Genomic DNA, 9,239 nt, shown 5'->3' on the forward strand with positions numbered 1-9,239 from the left:
ATATATATGTATGTATGTATGTATGTATGTATACATATATATATATTATAAAAGTTTAAAGTTAAATCAATAAAGGTATCAGAAGAAAAGTGAGAAATGAATTATCCGGATCGCATTTCTGTCATTTTAATTGTATATTATATTGCCTGCTTGCAATGAATACTGAGTGCGAATGAGCACTGAATAACCCGCTAGATTCGTGTGATTAAAATAGTGGTATCATCGGTTGTCAGAGAACACTTACGTTAAAGTGGCGATAAACACTACTAATCCATACCTAATTCATGCATAAATACATATTTGCTGGATAAAAGTCATCATTCTAAAAACTAAAAATCACGTTTAAAGGATGTCGTACACAAAATAGGATCAGACCGCTCTGCATTTCTATAACTTTCAAACCGCGTCTGTAACAGCAAAAGTCTTAACCTCAAATCTTAAATGATAGTTTACCACACTGTATTGATATACAGTTTTGAAATATGTCAGGTGTTCAAATGATTTTACCGTTTCCATCAACGAGTGTTTCGCGTCGAAGTGAAGGGACTATTATCGTTAAACACAGCTACATTTGTGTCTAAATCAAGCATATCTCATCCATGCAAAAATATTTACTTCGTTTGTATTCTGCTTCGTAAAGGAGCTGCTGGATAATCAGGTGCAGAAATATTTCCTCACTGGCAAACTCTCTTGTTATCTGCTTTCTATTTGTAATTTATTTTGTTGCTGTTAAAGCGTGTTAAAAGATTTTATATTTTCGTTATAACTGCGAAATAATCATAAATGTGTTCGTTGGGGGCTGTGAGCTTTTCTAATATTTACACTTTGAGTCGATCATTGAATTTCCGTAAAAGTTATAATTTAGTTCCAAAATTGTACTTTCCCCTTTTGTTTTGGTTTTTTTTTGTGGCATAGACAGGAATGGTGCACACTGCAACATTAGACGCCATTGCAACAGCGATAAGTCATGCAACAAATTTTAGCAAAGATAAAATTGTAAGGAGCATCATATTTTCACCACTGGATTTAAAACGCAGCATTAACAAGACTTACTAGTTTTCATCTGGAATGCTCCGCGTTACTTTATCATTTAAACACTCTATTTATTTATTTATTTATTTATTTATTCATTTTCCAATTCATTATATTTTTCACTTAATACCATATCTGAAAGGTTAAGAGAAATACAACGTTCGCAATGCAATATAACTGAAAGGAAAAAAGAATGGAGCTTAGTACATTCATGGAAGAAAGAGTTTGTCACGTATACAATGCCTTATAAATGTGTTATTTTATATCTGTTAAAAGATATTTCATTCCTATACCTGCTGTTGTTTATTTTATAATAACTTACGCGAAAGGAGTAAATGTTAATGACGTGTACACATAAAGACTATATATTAGATGATGATCGTGAAATGAAAGGTAACTAGATTCATAATTTTTTGTTTGATAGATTTGTATTTGCAAACACACACACGCACTCACACACACACGCACACACACATATGCAGATATATTGTGCGATGTGCACACATTCTTTTCTGGTTAAAGACATTGTGTAACTTAAAGGATATAGGGATACATTTTTCCAGTGAAAAATTATTAAATCCAAACTTTTCTTGAGTCCCACATACAATATGTGTGTTTAATTAGCAGAATCACTAGAACGTCGGATATAACGCATAAAAGCATATTACGGCTGTTACTTAACCTAAGATCTATCCTCACGGAAATCAAGTTTGCTTCTGCTGAGGTGTCAGTTAAATTTCATAACGCAATTAAAACGACAGTGGCCTCTGTCCAATATCAGAAGTTATGTGTCAATATTTGAAAGGCTATTTTTCAGCAACAAAAATGAATGAGCTGTCATGAACGAAAGTTGTAAAGTAGCAAGGTAATAAGTAGTGAGAGAGAGAGAGAGAGAGAGCGAAAGAGAGAAAGAGAATCAGAGTGAATAAGAATGTGTGGAAGAGTATGAGAATATGTGAAATAGAATGAGAGAGTAAGAATATGTGTGGAAGAGAGTGAGAGAGAGAGAGAGAGAGAGAGAGAGAGAGAAGTAGAAGGGAGAGAGTAGGATTGTGTTTATATTAGAAAATTACTAATTTTAAATCTCACAACGTGAGATATTCAGCAACAGTACTTTGTTGTAAAGATTGTTTGCCAACATAACATGGCAATCCTTGTTTAGGAATAATGTTGCTGTAATTTAGCCCCAGGAGACATCGTCTCTAGCTGGCTATACGACACGATCTGTGTCGATCAAGGGAATCTACATTTTCGATCAAGGGAATTTAGCACCACACTCAGATGAAAACAGGGTTATTTCTGTTCATCAGCACAGAATAATTGTTCGGCTAGAGGTGGCGCTGCCAAATTCCCGTTGCTGAATATCTCACGTTATGAGATTTAAAATTAGTAATTTTCTAATTTATAAATCAGTGACTAGTGGTCACTTTGAAAACTATATATTTCGAACAAGAATTTGGCAGTGCCACGTCTACCCGAACAATTATTCAGTGCTGATTAAGAGAAATGACCCAGAAATCGCGATACACAGATATTGTTTTGAGCTGAGTGGGGGTGCTAGATTACCTTGTTCGAAAATGTAAGGACACAGATCGTTTCATATAGCCAGCTGGAGATGATATCTCATAGGACTAAATTACAGTAAAATTATTCATAAACCAGGATTGCCATGTTATTTTGGCAAACAATCTTTATTGTATTTATATTGTTATCAGTGTGCGTAGACTATGTTTTTTTTTTTTAATTTTATTGGATGAAGAAACACATATTCGTCATTGATGGAGTCATATCTTTTGAATCATGTGTGGTATGCCAATGACCCAGCAAAAGACAATTCAACATCAGAGGATTATTATATATAACATGAATTTTGATATTGAGCGCGGAGAAATGTCAGCCCATGTTTCTTGACGGTATTGTGATTCGTGTTTTTAAGAGACATGAACAGAACGTATTTAATGCGTATTAATACATTACATGTTATGTTTATCCAATTTAATTATATTTGCCATTTCACGACTTAGATTCATGATAACAGCAGTTATAAAATAACACGCCAAATATTTTATATGAAATCATATTTACTCTTGACGAGAGAATCGGGCAATGGTTAAATAATTTAAAACATGATTCAATCAACATCAACTATAAAGACTTGCACCTTGTTGGGTCGCATAAGCTGAGTCCTAATCGCAAGCAGATAAATGAACTAGCATTATAGCGCAATACACTTAACATGAATAGTGGTAGAAACAAGTCTTAAACGGTGATTTTTGAATATGAGACTAATTCGTACGTGATATTAATGTATTTTCCCATTCCCTGTGAAGTACAACTCTCGTTTAATAGCAGGGCTATTGAAACGGCTACATACGACTATATTTTATTGCTGTGAATTCGGAATGACGTTCTTCCCCACTAAAATTATTGATCAAACGTGCTTGTACATCACTTTCTCTGATGCTGTAGAATACTGTTGGTAAAGCCGGATAAGTGGATCTTTTTGGATTTTTTACCTTATTTTCTTCTTGCTATCTCATATATTTCGAGCTGCAAATTTTATGGTCTCAATTGGTGTCTTCTACACAGCGTTCTTCAGCGAGACATTCACTCAACTGAGGTAACACTTAACCACATTATTATAATTTAGTTTTAGTATCGTATTCGATGGCTATGAATTTTACTTTCTCTAAAGCAAAACTTTGCAGATCCTGTAATCCTCCATCTAAACAAGAAGCTTCATCCACTGCATTTTCCCCTCCAAATTGATACACTCATTTGTGAGAAAATTTGTGTAGTTGATACTCAGATTATCGCAGTTTGTGAATGTCATAACTTGAACATTTGAACACAAATTTTGCAGACAATGCAGTGTGAAGATCTTGAAAGTGTACAACTGATAGAATAAAATCGGCTCCCTCGAACACATTTCAGGACCTTCAGGATGCAAAGCAAAATCACTTTACAAGCTTTTCCTTGTATTCTTAACACAGAAACAGAGAATTCTATCTGTCATTGTCTTCCTTCTACAAACCAACTCTCATCTTATCGTATTTCGCTTCACACACACACACACACACACACACACACACACACACACACACACACACACACACACACACACACACACACACACACACACACACACACACACTCACAAGCACAGAAAAATAATGAAGTATATGCCACCCTTTGTATGTGATGCAACACCAACAAATCAAGCACATGTGATTTAAACATTCATTCGACAGCCATACATTTACCTATAGAAACACACATATTTGCTAACGTTTCACTCTCTTTCCCATTTTCCCTTTCCATCTCAGGATAACGCCACTTATTTGCTCATGCGAGTAGTGCGCAAAAAGCACAGTCAGCAAATGACTGAATTTAAAAAAAACGATTATGCGCTTGACATGAACACACACATACACACACATGTACCCCCCCCACACACACACAAGACAATCGGAGAGCCACTAATGCACCACGTTTTTCATACACATATGTACACATACACAAGCATGTACACATACATGCGTCTCACCATGCTTTCACTCCCTTAAAACACCGCATGTGCCTTATCCCTCATCTTTCGGCCGACACCTAGACAACCAGGACTACGAATTACCTACATTTCCACATTACATATTTTTGGCCACAGATTTTTGGGTTGAAACGGGTTGAGTTTGTATGATGTGCGTGAGTGTGAGTATGTTCCTTATGCAGCCAAAACGGATTTGCCAATTGATTTTGACTTTAATTGCATCAATATATTCAGTAAGCTTTTGGCTACCAGCTAAACTATAACTTCATTCACATATTTGCATTACAAAACATTAAGATTATCATTTTTCTTTTAGTCACCTATCGTAAACGATATTTTATATCACCACCAAAATGAGGATGACGTCACATTTTCTATATGAGTGTGTTCACACGTTCCTTACCTATGTTAGGCCGATGACTGACAAGTATATGTGTGTGACAGTGTATGTGTCTGTCAGTATACATACATTTTAGTGACGACTGAACGCACGCACTTCTAAAGACAGAAACAGACACATACAGGGACAGATATAGGCTTCAGGTGTGCGTTAATGTATATGTCTGCGTGTGTGTCTCTTAGCTTATGTACATAACTCCCCCCTCGCCAACAGTTAAACGCGCCGATATTGAAAATTTTCTTGCGGCCTGGAATTCAAACAAACAACAACTTTCATTTTTAAGTATTACCAACAGAAGATTTAGCTGATTTAACACTATTCACAATACTCGCGAATATATCTGAAAAAGATATATTATTCTGGTTATTATAACAAATTGGGAAACTTGGCGAAGTACAAAGCCTCAGCGACTCTCGCAATATAATTACAGAAATTATATTCCACTCCTAACCAATTTCATGATATTGTTTTTTAACAGTCCTTGTATTCTTCATCGCTGTGAGTATCAACGTCGCACAACCTTTTTTACTGCGTTACTCCATATTTATCCTACAGCCTATAATGTTACACAGTTCAAAAACAGCATCGTCGTTTGAATACACTTGGTCCAGTGTTCGTTTCAAAATTGTTTAATAAATTATTTTTGTATAAAAAATTAAATTATGCCTTCTAAATTTTCTTGGACTTTCACTTTCTTCACAGTGACATTCATTCAAACCTGAATTTATTAACATTTAGTGCATGTTCCAAATAAATGTTGACTTTCTCTGCTTTCTTACATTGATGACGCATATTAACTTTTGCTAAAATGGTGACTTTCCATTTTTCATATCATAACTATGCTACAAGAAGTATGATTTACACCTATATGAACTACATTTCGTTTCGCTTGAATTTGTGCCTGTAAGTTTTTCTGTTTTCAATATTATCAATTCTATGAGTGTGTGTGTGTGTGTGTGTGTGTGTGTGTGTGCGTGTGTGTGTGTGTGTGTGTGTGTTTCTGCGTTCGTTACATCTATCGTAAATTATAGTAAACAACATTTTACGTTGTTTTAATGACGCCACTTCTATTGAAATAGCCATCCTTATCGTAGGTGATCCCATTGAAAATCATGATATTCTCATTCGTGTTCAAGATAGCTACCTGGAACGTGTTTTACAGACTCATCCCTCTTATGATGCTCTCCAGTATAATCTTATTCTCTGGAATGGACAACGCTGATATTATTTCAATATTTCTATGATTGAACCGTCAACAGGATTGTCAACTATAAACAAAAGGGTGTCGTCAAATTATTTCTATTCTTCCCAACTGATTTTAAGACCAGAACAATCAAAATCCTTTATACTATAGGCCAAAAGACTGAAATTTCGGAGGAGGGGACCAGTCGATTACATCAACCCCGATATCTCACTGTTACTGAATTTATCGATCTCGAAAGGATGAAAAGCAAAGTTGACCCCGGCGGCATTTGATTTAAAGAACGAAAAGACCGGCGAACAACTGCTCAAGCATTTTGTCCGGCATGCTAACGATTCTGTCAGCTCCCCATATTCCAGAACAATCAAATCAATTACACATGTCAAATAAACTTTATTTTCATTTACATATTTTCTACCTTATCTCAATATCCAGCTAAAGTTATTTCAAATACACTTCTCTACAACGACCAGGTTTCATTACAAAATGAAAATAGTTTCACACACTTTCAATTTCAAACAAAATTACAATCTACAGCATTACGACAGTGACAATTTGTGGATAATGAAAGTAATATTTCTCCGAATTAGATTATAATAAAGAAAGTTGATTATCTACCAAATAAACTATGTTTTTGACTCGACAACTCATATTTTCACAACTAAAATAGCCTCGGCAACTAGACTGGGTCGCACAATTTTGAGGTCATTTTCGGACAATATTTCGATTTATTTCTAATACTTTCACATTTGTCCGCTGTTTCCCACATGCGTAGAATTCTACTCGGACAAACATTTATAGAAATGTACGCATAAATATTGTATTAAAATAAGCCACAGCCCAAAAATTACTTTAAAAGACATCCATTTTTCTTTTTGTTATGAAGAAATACACCGTCATCTGTATGTATGTATATATGTATATATATACATAGTGAAATTCAGAATAAAAAAGCGAAAATGCACATTGAATATCAAAAACATAATAGATGTTTTAATGAAAATTAGCGATAAATAACTACAATTAGATGAACTGAGGTAGAGTTAAGAGGAATTAAATTCATTATTTTGAATTGTTAAAGAGATTCGAAGCCAAACAGGTGTCGTCATTGCTGTTCACTTGCTTTGAATGCGTATCAATTATCAAACCGTGTTGGATCTGCTAGTCCCTGAGTAAAAAGATTTTGCAAGTGAGGTAAGTAGTTCTGGACGTGGTGCAATTAGGGTAGATATAATACTGTAATATGAATAGTATAAGGAATGTATGGGTATTTGGGGCATTACTGGTAAGGTTCGTATCAATCCGTCGAAGAACCACTCTTCACAAATAACAAATCCGCCACCCACAATACAAACAGATACAGGTCAGTGAACACATAGAAAGGTGTGCTAGGAAACTTAATCCTAATTTCCCAATTTTCCCCTTCTATCAACGTTCACAGAACACATCAGTGCAGCAAAGAATGAATAAAGAAGCAAATTTCATCAATAAATATCATCCACAACTTAACATGAACACATAATACAGAACACTACTAACCTACAATTAATGCTATTAGCCTACCAACCATTTATTCACATACGTTTTATAGATAGAGATGTGACTGGTGTACCACATGCAGAAATACATGATATATTAATAAAGTTGCCCCAAATGTGTATTAAAGCTTCAACCCACCAGTGTGCAACACATCTTCCTTTCATGATAAAACCACTTATGATAAGTTATATATGTAACGAGCAAATATATTGATATAACTTAAAGTAGATGACTGGAATCGAACGTAGTTGATTGGTGTCATTTGCTGAATTTTCCCTTAAATTTTCTGTCGTGGCCCTCGTTAGAACACCCACAAACAAAGGAAATATTGCCGTAAAGAAAGAAAAAGAGTAACATATTCATAATTTATTTGACACTTTGGGTATTGAATATTCACTGAACCTATGGAATATACATATTATTGTCGAATAATTATGCGATAATCGGATGTGATATTTCATTCCGCTGAGGCAACTACAGGCGAACTGCTTCCTTATTAATCTCTTTTCCTTCTGACATTTAATAGGTTTCTTATAAAGCAAAACGAATGCCAGTATTGTAGACGAAAGTAAGTTGTATTTTCTTCATTACTCAATAGATCTTTTAAATCTAAACCTAAACTACTGCTGTAACGGCATATATTCGGCATTTAATATCCGAACATCATGCAGTTACTCGATATTATATTTCAGAAAGTTGTCTAATAACCAGCTTTCTTATCATTCATGCGAGTAATTATATTTAATTTACTAAACTACATATGTGAATTTTTTGGTTGATTTGAATATAATATAGCATTGGGGCGGTGACATTTTTTTCTAGAATAAAATATACATATTCGGAATGTTTCTAAAACGAAATGGCAATGATAATACAAAAAAATACTATGGAGAAATCAGCAAGATATCTGATTAATTTCATGAAAGATGATAACATATCCTTTGATTACTACTGATTTGTTGAGAAGCATGATATTACCACTTTGTAATGCTGTCTTCAGCTATGTCTTCATTAATGAATTTCCAACTATAAAAGAAGAAATGGGGCATTAGAGAATCTTCGACATATTCATACATTCGCTGATGATAATGTACTGTATATTCAGTTAAGCATCGACAGAGCAAATCGCCCGCGTGATAATTTGCATCCAATAATATATCATATGTCGTTTTTATTTCATTTTTGAAATGCATAATGTAATATAGGTTAATATAGATTATTGGCGCCCAAAATACGAAGATACCACACTAGTTTGTATTAGTTGTAATAATCAAACGAATTCATGATATTTTGAAATCATTTCATACGCACGTATCTAGTCGCATAATACGTAACAGAAAATGTATCCACTAAATAAATCTTCCTCTGCTAAAGGATTTCCAAAAATTCTCTCAAATGGAAGGTTCACGTAATGGATATATTACCTGTTATATATTGCTCAGACTTGGAAAGTAATCTCATTATTACAACGTCATATATATATATGTATATATGTATGCATACGTATATATATATATATA

Source organism: Octopus bimaculoides, chromosome 2 (assembly GCF_001194135.2).
Source record: "Octopus bimaculoides isolate UCB-OBI-ISO-001 chromosome 2, ASM119413v2, whole genome shotgun sequence".
Classification (NCBI taxonomy): domain Eukaryota; kingdom Metazoa; phylum Mollusca; class Cephalopoda; order Octopoda; family Octopodidae; genus Octopus; species Octopus bimaculoides.